Consider the following 10,636-nt stretch of genomic DNA (forward strand, 5'->3'; position numbering starts at 1 on the left):
CAGGCACAGGACTCACTTCTGCACCTCAGAGGCCACCAAGATATCCGTCCATGAGCCAAGTGCCTACGTAGGGAGACAACAAACACTGATCTGGGCCCTGGGCCCAGCTTCAGTGCTAGGAGCTCTCCCTGATACAAGTCACATCCCCTCCCTGAACCTGAGTTCCCCCGTCTGTGCAACATAAATATAAGACCAGAGTGGCTCAGATATTTCCATCTGCTCTAAATTTTTCCAGTACAGAGACTGACTAACGAAGAATGGCTATAATCAGCATTGTCATCTCTCCATTAGGCCCTATAGATGAGACAAAGTATTTGGAATGTGTAGGTGCGTGTGTAAGAGATTGAACGGGAACCTCCTCAACAAAGAGAACAGAGGCAAATTGGAAGATTAGTTCTGAATAGGCAGTTTTTTTAACACAGATCAGTCAAATCTGAGAAGCTGCCCTAAAATCAGAGGAAAGGGAAACAGCCTTGAAAGGCTCCCTGAGCAAATCCTGGAGCCACCGTGGTCCATCGAAATCAGGAATTCCTCCTTGGATTTCTAGAGGAAATTACCCACACACAGAGTCATGCCACAGATCCCTTCCCATCAGCTCCTGGATCTCAATAAACAACTGAGGGTGCTCTAGTGCAGAAAACTCAAAATCACCAAATGCTCTGGCCTCTGGGGCCAGATAGAGCCAAATGAACAGAAATTACTACACCTTCACAGATCCCATCACCCCCAGCCTGCTCATACAGGAACTCCAGCCCCCTGCAAAGTTACGTTGACCAGACCTCTATCAGATATGCTCCCAACACCAGAGGTAGTTGACCACTGGCAGATGCCACTGCTGCCCCACTCACATCCACCAGGCGTCTGCCTGCCATCCCTCATAGGGCATCTGCCAGTTAACAGAAGCAGGCTTGCCAGCATTGTATCAGGTCTGTTCAGTCAGGGATTTCATGATATTATTGCCCTTCTTCCATATCTTATTCCCTGGGGAATGGCAGGAGGGAGGCAACAGGACAATGGCAGGCAGGAGTCAGGAATGTGACCCTACTGCAGGACTCTCCTGAGGCTTTAGTTCATGGTGCTGACCTTCCCATCCATTTATCTAGCCCCTCGTACCTCTCTGAACCTCCAATTCTTCCTCAGTAACATAGTTTCATAATACAAACCATATCAGCCTTTCATAAGGAAAATATAAGATAATGTGTCCAGACCAGTGCTGAAAATAGAAATATAATGCAAGCCACGTATTAATTTTAGATTTTCTTTTAGCCCCATTAAAAAATTAAGTAAAAATTGATGTTAATATTTTATTTAACCCAGTATATCCAACATGTTTATAATGTCAACATGTGATTAATTAAAAACCGAATGAGGCATTTCATATTTTTTTCTTTAAAATTCTGTAATTATCACATACTTATCATACATCTCAATCCAGTCTGACGCTTTTTGGGTGCTCAACCGCTACATGTGGCCATTAAATGCTACACCTGGACAGCAGAGCTCTAGTCTAAAGTTGGGACTTCACTCTATGGACAAGGCAGAGCTATGATGGATTTTTGCCAGAGGAGTGAAGTGCACACACACACACAAAAAAAACAGTTTAGGGAGTTTTAATCTGGTCTTGGGGTAGGGGTGCAGCTGTTCTGCCTCAGTGGTCCAAGCAATAGACCAAGAGACGGCAGCTCTATTTTCTGTCTCCTTGCCACTTAGGCAGTGCCTGTCAGAGTGGTTGGTTATTGGGTTGGATGAAACAATCAATCAACAAATCGCTAAAACAGACAGCTGCCTGGGTCTGTAGAGCAAGTTAAATAGAAGGGTCAAGATACGTCTGAAGGTCAGAGCCTGGAATTGGGGCAGCAGGATGGGGTGCTATGAGAAATAAAGAGGCTGGATGAGAAACTGGAGAGTGGCAGAATGACTTTCACTGAACATCTGTGTTCAACTATGACAGGAGGCTTCTGAGACCAATGATTTAGGGAACTGGGGCTCAGAAAATGTGAGGCACCAGGTAGCTGGGAGGCGCCAAGCACTCCTGAGCCACTGGGAGGGAAGCAGTCACAGTAAAGAAGTGAGGAGACAGTGAAGGCTTCAACACATGTAACAATGACAGAAAAAATTCAAGTTCATGTGGACACTGAGGTCTCAGATGCTCCGAATGGCTGGGAGACAGGACGGATGAACTGGAGAAGTGAGGAGCAGACTAGGCAGCTGGTTGTTGCTGCAGCAGGCAGGGCATCTTCCACCAGCAGAGCCCTGGTCGAACCGTTTGCATTCATTACCCACTTCTCAGGGTACCTGGCGTGAGGCTGCTTAGCAAAAGCAGCTGCTTTCACATTAAATAGTTTTAGATCAAACCCAGTGGCATATAAGCTCTGTGACACTGGTAATGAAGAAGAAAGTCTCCCTGCAGCTCAAAAGAAATAATGAAAATAAAAGGTTTTGACACTCGCCTTGAAGAAGCTTGCTTCTCGATATTTGCGATTTCCGTGTGTATGTGTGTCAAGGATGGGAAATGTCAGGGGTAATGAGTTAACAGTCTGTGGTCATTCCAGGACCAGAGCATGCTCAGGGAGCTGCCTCGGAGAGGGGCTGTGGCCTTTGGACTCAGCTCAGTAACCTCCTAAGTCACCCAGCCCAGGAGCTCAGGCTAACTCCAGATATCATCCTTGTGGAGAACAGAAGTAGAAAATGCACCACTCCCCTGATCACAAAGAAAGATCTCAAAGAACTTCTGTAGACATTCTCTCCTTTGAGCCTCGCAAGAACTCCCTCAATCAACCTGGTTAAACACCATTAACCAGGTTTGATGGGTGAGAAAACTTAGGCTCATTATTCACCATTGCAAGTGAAAGAAAACCAAAACATGACTGGCGTGGCCAGGAAAGGCAGGGTACCTGGCCTGAATGCCTGGACCCAGGGCTGCCAACACCATCAGGACTCCCCCACTCTCTGCCTCATACCTCTGCCTCTCTGGCTTCGTTTTCTTGGGCCAGCTTCCCCAGCAGCTCCAAGCCAGCATCCTTACAGCCTCATGACTAGTGAGGGGAAAAAGTCTTTGTTGCCAGCCTCAGTTAGCAGAACCTTGGGGGAGCACTCTGGTTGATCAGGCTTGGATCACATGCCCATTCCTGGGTCACATCTGAGGCCATGCCGGGGAGAACCATCATCTGCCCAGCCAGGTCAACATGCTTCACCCACTCCCTCCCGGGTGTGTTTCTAGACTAAATAAGAACAGTTGCTGGGCAACCAAGAACAGTAGCATCTACAGCCACTGATAGGAAGGCTATAACACACCAAGGCCAGAAAGCAACCTCCTGGCTGGACTTCATCCATTATTATCAATTCAACAAGTATATGTTGCTTTAAGTAGGTTTCAGTAACCAAGATGCATCTGGTCCCTGTCCAAATGGGCACACAATCTAGGGATAGAGGCAGACAATATAAAGGTAAACAGATAAATAATTGCAAATTGTGACAAATGCCATGAAGGAAACAAACAGGGTGAAGTGACACAGGACATTGGGGAGCTGTTCAGATAGGATGTTTAAAGAAGGTTCTCAGAGGGGGAGCCATGAAGCTGTGATTGAGACCTGGAAGAGATTCAAAGTCAATGAACATTTCAGTGAATTGGAGGTAGATTCAATTTATCTCCTTTATAAATTGGCTGTCTGTGGTGAGTTCTCATTTGAACACAGTGTTCTCAGGCTTTAAAATGTGTACCCATTAAACTAGATGTTCCCCAAGGTCCCTTCCATATGTGCCATTCTAAATTTCTACAAGAAATCCTTTTTCAAAAGTCATAAAGCCATTATCCAAGACTGGTGCCTTAGCCTGCTTGGGCTGCTATATCAAACTGCCATAGATTGGGGGCTTAAACAACCAACATTTATTTCTCACAGTTCTGCAGGCTGGGCAGTCGAGATCGAGGGGCCAGTAGATTTGGTAGCTGGTGAGAACCTGCTTCCTGGTTCATAGATGACCATTTCTCATTGTGTCCTCATGTGGCAGAAGAAGCAAAAAGCTTTCTGGAGTCTCTTTTTTCTGAAACAGTATCAAAAAGCGAGTGTATTTAATCATACTCAGCTCATAACAGAGTAAATGGGTGCTTGAAATAATAATTCATGCTGTAGCATGTTTAGTAAGTTGGCAACAGAGAAAGTTGGTTGAAGGAAAGCGGAGAAACTTTGTCATTTAAGAATTAGAACTGAAGGGCTCCATAGTCATCTGGTATCTGCACAATGTTGTACCTATAGTTAGAAATGTACATGATGGGAACTCCAGGGCCCTTCCTGATTCTTCTTTTAAGGTCCCAGTCGACTGTGGCCACAGTGTAACTTGTGCTGAGTTACTCTCTGTCTAAGCAGCCATGCAGCACCTACACATGTAGTTCTCATTCAATATCCACTCACCAGACATGAAGCATCTGGCACCTGCCAGGCTCTATGCTAAGCACACCTCAGTCAGCTCCTCCTTAAAGTGGGAGAGATGAGACTCTGTTCACCCTTCCTCGCAAGATCATTATTATGAGACTCAAATGGAAAATATGGGCCAAGAAAACCTTTGCAAATACTAGAGTACCTTAGAAAGCTAAAACGCCCTCAGCTGCTTGTAATGAAACTGAGGGAATGAGAAAGAAGCACAGGAGGGGGTGGAATCACCATGGTGGGCATCAGGCACAGGCTGCTTCACATGCCTTCTCTCAGCTGTTACACCCACGCCCTTGATGTGGGCATCATCGCTCCCACTACAAAGATGCAGAGACTGGTGTTTGAGAGGTTAAATTGCAGAATTCTAGTCAGATAGTTAAGAGTCAAAAATGGATGAAAAGCTAGGGCTGTTTTCCAAACCCTAACCTTTCAAAAATATTTTCTTTCACATAAAAGTAAATCCTGGGAAGCATTCAAAGTCATGTCCCTGAAAACTGGGAATGGGGTGGGTGAGGGAGGAGGAATGATTGTTTACTGCATATTTATTGAACACTAAACCCTGTGTGTTACATCAATTCTTATTTGTGATATAGTGTCTATCCCATTTTTCACACTAACACGAATGTCAGCTGAAGTCCCCAGTCCACTGATGTTTACCTAACATTGGCTCAAGGATTTCCTCTCATTCTATGGAAAAATCCTACAGTCTTTTCAAGATTTTTAAATATTCCCCGTGAGTTCACGCCAAGTCACTCACCACCTGCAGCTTCTCTCCCTACTCTGCTGGGCACCAGTCCAGACATAAGATCAGACCCTTTTATTTCACCCTAATCACTAAGACAGGCATTAAAAACATGTGGTGGGCTTCGCAGTATGGTTGGGAGACAGAGTAGTGGGACACCCCAGCAAAGCAGACAACTTAAGACTATCAGTCACCCCTGCTCATCGTGTCCTTTGTTCAGGGGTTTCTAGGGCTTCTCACTGCCTACCTGTTTCTGGAGGCTCCAGCCTTTCCGACATGCCGACTAGCACCCCTTATTCTAAATCCCCATCCCTTTAGCCATTCAAATGGATCCTAGAGTTATGGGAGGTGCAGAGTTCTTACGTGATTGCAGGTGATTGGTCAAGGTGTGGCTAATTCCTGTTCATCCAATGAGACCCTTCCCCGAGAGTTTTGGAATTCTGACCAGAGAAGCAATCAAGTCATCCTTCCTCTGGTCACAGAGGCTGTAACATAACTTTCAAAAGGCTGGCTGCCATGTTTTAGACCATGAAGAAAGCCACTTTGCAGGAATAAAATGAAGCATATATACAAAAAAAAGGAACCAAAAGGAGCCACACCACAAGATGAAAGGAGAGAGAGAGACAATCATGCAGATTTCCAAGAGGCTGGTCTGGAAGCTCATGAGCCCAACTGCATTCCTGTTCATCAATCCTATCTCTCGGGCTCTTGCCTTCTGGCTGCAGGAACTGAGAGGATGTGGAGAGCAGGTGTTGCTTCTCTCCTCCACCAGACTTGCCCGTAATGACAGCAATAGACAACTATATCCCCCTCCCCAACTGATTTATGCCCGTCATGTCTGAAGACAGAATGAGCTCACTCTGGGTGAAGAACTAGGCAAGCACAGACCACCCTGCCAAATTCTGAGTAAAGCAAAGGCCCATTTTCTTTTTTTTTCTTTTTTTAAATTAAATCTTTATTGTTCAGATTATTACATTTGTTCCTCTTTTTTCCCCCCATAACTCCCCTCCTTCCAGCTCCCACCCCACCCTCCACCCTCACTCCCCACCCACTGTGTTCATCCATAGGTGCATGATTTTTGTCCAGTCACTTCCCGCATCTCCCACACCCCTTGTCCCCCCAAGAATAGTCAGTCTATTCCCTTTCTATGTCCCTGATTCTATTATAATCCCCAGTTCATTCTGTACATCAGGTTATTTATTCACTTGATTCTTAGATTCATTTGTTGATAGATGCATGTTTGTTGTTCATAATTTGTATCTTTACCTTTTTCTTCTTCTTCCTCTTCTTAAAGGATACCTTTCAGCATTTCATATAATACTGGTTTGGCGGTGATGAACTCCTTTAGCTTTTCCTTATCTGTGAAGCTCTTTATCTGACCTTCAATTCTGAATGATAGCTTTGCTGGATAAAGTAATCTTGGTTGTAGGTTCTTGGTATTCAGCACTTTGAATATTTCTTGCCATTCCCTTCTGGCCTGCAAAGTTTCTGTTGAGAAATCAGCTGACAGTCGTATGGGTATTCCCTTGTAAGGTAATTGAGCCTCTTTCTCTTGCTGCTTTTTTTTTTTTTTTTTTTTTTTTATTTTATTGATTTTTTACAGAGAGGAAGGGAGAGAGATAGAGAGTCAGAAACATCGATGAGAGAGAAACATCGATCAGCCGCCTCCTGCACATCTCCTACTGGGGATGTGCCCGCAACCCAGGTACATGCCCTTGACCGGAATCGAACCCGGGACCCTTGAGTCCGCAGGCCGACGCTCTATCCACTGAGCCAAACCGGTTTCGGCTCTCTTGCTGCTTTTAAGATTTTCTCTTTGTCTTTTGCTCTTGGCATTTTAATGATGATGTGTCTTGGTGTGGTCCTCTTTGGATTCCTTTTGTTTGGGGTTCTCTGTGCTTCTTGGAACTGTAAGTCCATTTCTTTCTCCAGATGGGGGAAGTTTTCTGCCATTATTTCTTGAAATAGGTTTTCAATATCTTGCTGTCTCTCATCTTCTGGCACTCCAATAATTCTGATATTAGACCGCTTAAAGCTGTCCCAGAGGCTCCTTACACTATCTTCACACTTTCGGATTCTTTTTTCATTTTGCTTTTCCAATTGGGTGTTTTTTGTCGAATCTTTGGTTTGATTATTGTACTCCTCTGGTCTGCTATTGGGTATAATATTCTTTATTTCAGTCCGTGTATGCTTACTTTCTAATTTCTTTATCGTAGCATCGAGGGTCTCATTAGTTTTCGTGAGGCTCTGCACAAATTTATGGCAAGCCCTCAAAATTGCGATTCTTAGCTCCATATCCTCCATTTCTGTCATGTTTTTTTGTCTCCGCATCTTTTATGCTTTCTTGGTGCACCCCCTTGTGGTCTCTGTGCGCAGTCTTGTTCTAGCCAAGCCTTAATTGTTGTAGTTAACACTAGAGGGATTTGACCCCCAGGCCGACTGGCTATAGGAATCAGCTGTATGGAAAACGTCTGCCTTCTGGGGAGGCGCTAATCCAGCCTTTGCCTGAGGCGATCGGCAAATGGCTGTGCGCAGGGTTTGGGCGGGGCGGGATCAACAGGGCGGGCGGAGGGAGCAGTTATGGCCACGCTCAGTCCCGTTCCCAGAGGCTCTGCTTCTCAGAACCCCGGCAGCCGCTGCAAACCTCGGAGAGAAAGCTGCCCTCAGGTTCCAACTGATGCCGGATAATCCCGCTTCTCCCGTTTGAGTCTGGGTCCCTAGAGACTCGCCCGGATCTGGAGCCCAGAGTCTGAGACTCACTCCCGACAGAAAACGACAACCGCGCCCTCAGCCACCAGCCCGCTTTGCGCGCGCACCTCGGTACCTTTGTATTTTCCACACTGCGCCGCCTCTGAGCCTCGATTTGCTGTTCTCTTTCCTTCTAGTTGTAGAGTCTCTCTTCAGCCAGCCTTCCTGTGGTTCTGGGTGATGTCCGTTCAGTCTTTTAGTTGTATTTTTGAAATGGTTGTTTGCGGCAGCGGTCTCCGGTGTTTACCTACGCTGCCATCTTGGTCTCCGCCCACATGCAAGAAGCGCAAAGGCCCATTTTCAAGCCTCTCATCAGGCATCCCTACCCAGCCCCCGGGAGGGTCCGGTGTCCGGTTCCTACCACCACCCTGCACCCAGGTGGCTGGTGTGATGGCCTTATCCATCGTCCATGAAACAAAAGGAAACAGAGTCTCCAGAAATGTAAAGACCTTTCCAAAGTCGCAACCAATAAGCAGCAGAAGCAAAAGTTGATCCCTGTGTATGTTTCACCAACACGCTGTTGGCCCAGAAATGCAGACCCAGGAGAGCAGGGCTGGGTGTGGGGCTGGAACCCATCCATCAGGGGACTACCGTGCTCTGCCTCTTCCAGTATTGTTATTCCTTTCTCCCCTTCCTCCTTTTCTCTCCTCCTACCATCCCTTTCTTCCTCCTTCTCCTCCAAGGTTTCTGGGGCCCCAATCAGCAGGAAGGGACCCAGGTGTCCCTACTCTGAGTGCTGACCATCCCTCCAAGGCCTGTCAGGAGACCTTGACCACTGGCTCATCCTAAAGAACAAGACAATCTTGTGCAGAGGTCACTGTGCTCCCCTGAGAACAGGTCACCACAGAGAAAATTCTGAGTGAGAAACAAAGGGGCCTGGGCAGAGGGCCGCACTTTGCTCTCCGAAGTCCATGAATGGCCTTCCCTGGCCTCCTTGGGTCCTCTCTCTTCTCGTTTCTTAAAAAGTGAAAGTTACCCCACAGCCTACTATCTATTAAACAAAATGTTTGTTCTTCGTCCTGCACACCATAATCCCAGCTCCCACCCGCTTCCTCAGTGGGAAAAAACAGGTGTTCCTGTCCCCAGCACTCCCTATTCTTCTGCAATCCCCACGCCATATGCATGCTCAGCTCTGTGCCTGCTGGGTGGCGGGGAGCCCGTGAACCTGGGCTCCCTGAGGGGCCAGGTGCTGCTCATCGAGAACATGGCCTGGCTCTGAGGCACAAGGGGGCCGGCTACACCAGCGGTTCTCAACCTGTGGGTCGAGACCCCTTTCACAGGGGCCGCCTAAGACCATCGGAAAACACATAGATAATTACATATTGTTTTTGTGATTAATCGCTATGCTTTAATTATGTTCAATTTGTAACAATTAAAATACATCCTGCATATAAGATATTTACATTATGATTCATAACAGTAGCAAAATTACAGTTATGAAGTAGCAACGAAAATAATTTTATGGCTGGGGGTCACCACAACATGAGGAACTGTATTAAAGGGTCACGGCATTAGGAAGGTTGAGAACCACTGGACTACACACAGATGAACAAGCTGCAGCCGCGCCTCGGGCTGCGGGACCTGGTTGTGCTCCGCTTCCCCTGCAACCAGTTCGGGCATCAGGAGAACACCAAGAACGAAGAGATCCTGAACTCGCTCAAGTACCAGTAAGTCAGACCTGGTGGCGGGTTCGAGCCCAACTTCACGCTCTTTGAGACGTGCGAGGTGAATGGCGCTCAGGTGCACCACCGCCCCCCCTTTGTCTTCCTGCAGGAAGCTCTGCCCGCACCCAATGACGATGCCACTGCGCACATGACAGACCCCAAGCTCATCACCTGGTCTCCGGTGTGTGTGCCACAATGATGTGGCCTGGAACTTCAAGAAGTTCCTGGTGGGCCAGAATGGCGTGCCTGTGCGCAGATACAGCCGCAGCTTCCCCACCATTGACATCAAGCCTGCATAGAAGCCCTGCTGCCCAAGGGGCCCAGCAGTGCCTAGGGCACCCCCACCCAACCCACCCGGCCCTCTGGGGGGGTTATCAATGAAGGTGTTGCCTCTAAACCTACACGGAGGAATGCCTGATGTCCAGCTAAATCCCCCCAGATGGGCCCTGGTCCTGTCCATCCCAGCCTCCCCCTCCCACACCATGGCTTTTCACAATAAACTGTCCGGTGTTGGCAGAAAAAAAAAAGAAAAGAAAAAAGAAAAAGAAGAAAAATAAAAGTCAAGAAGTGTGCGCGTGGACGTGTGCTTGCACAAAGGATAAAGGCCGCGTTTAAATGCATCACAATGTTCCATAGAAGGGAATTCCAGTAATTTCTTCTTTAGACTTTGCTGTGCTTTCCACTGTTTGTACAAAGAGCCTGCATTACTTTTATAATTAGAAAATCCCTCCCTGAATATCTCCGGGTACCAGTGTGGATCACACCTGCCATGCTCTGTCATAATGCTACTTTTGGAATGATGAGATAATGCCCGAATCTGCCCGATTCACATAACCAACTGAGGTTACAAACACCAGCACGTTTCTTTCATTTTCCCAATTAATCACTTGAGCAGCTGCAAGCCTTGTTGTTAAGCAACACAGTGCCTGCCCTCTTAGGCCTCTCCTTTGTGGCTAAGAATGGGATTCACTGCCCATTCCAAGAAACAAAGCAAATGAACAAATAGAAACAAACTCATAGATGCAGAGCTGATGGTTGCCATGTCAAAGTGCGTA

General features: G+C 46.9%; 1 pseudogene; it reads left to right on the forward strand.

The window, feature by feature from the left end:
• Positions 1-5,798: 5,798 nt before the first annotated feature.
• Positions 5,799-9,915, forward strand: LOC138992631 (glutathione peroxidase 1-like; annotated as a pseudogene).
• The last annotated feature ends 721 nt before the right edge of the window (positions 9,916-10,636 follow it).

This window comes from Myotis yumanensis, unplaced genomic scaffold (genome assembly GCF_028538775.1).
Source record: "Myotis yumanensis isolate MYYU_CA2020_CCGP unplaced genomic scaffold, mMyoYum1.0.hap1 SCAF_14, whole genome shotgun sequence".
NCBI lineage: Eukaryota > Metazoa > Chordata > Mammalia > Chiroptera > Vespertilionidae > Myotis > Myotis yumanensis.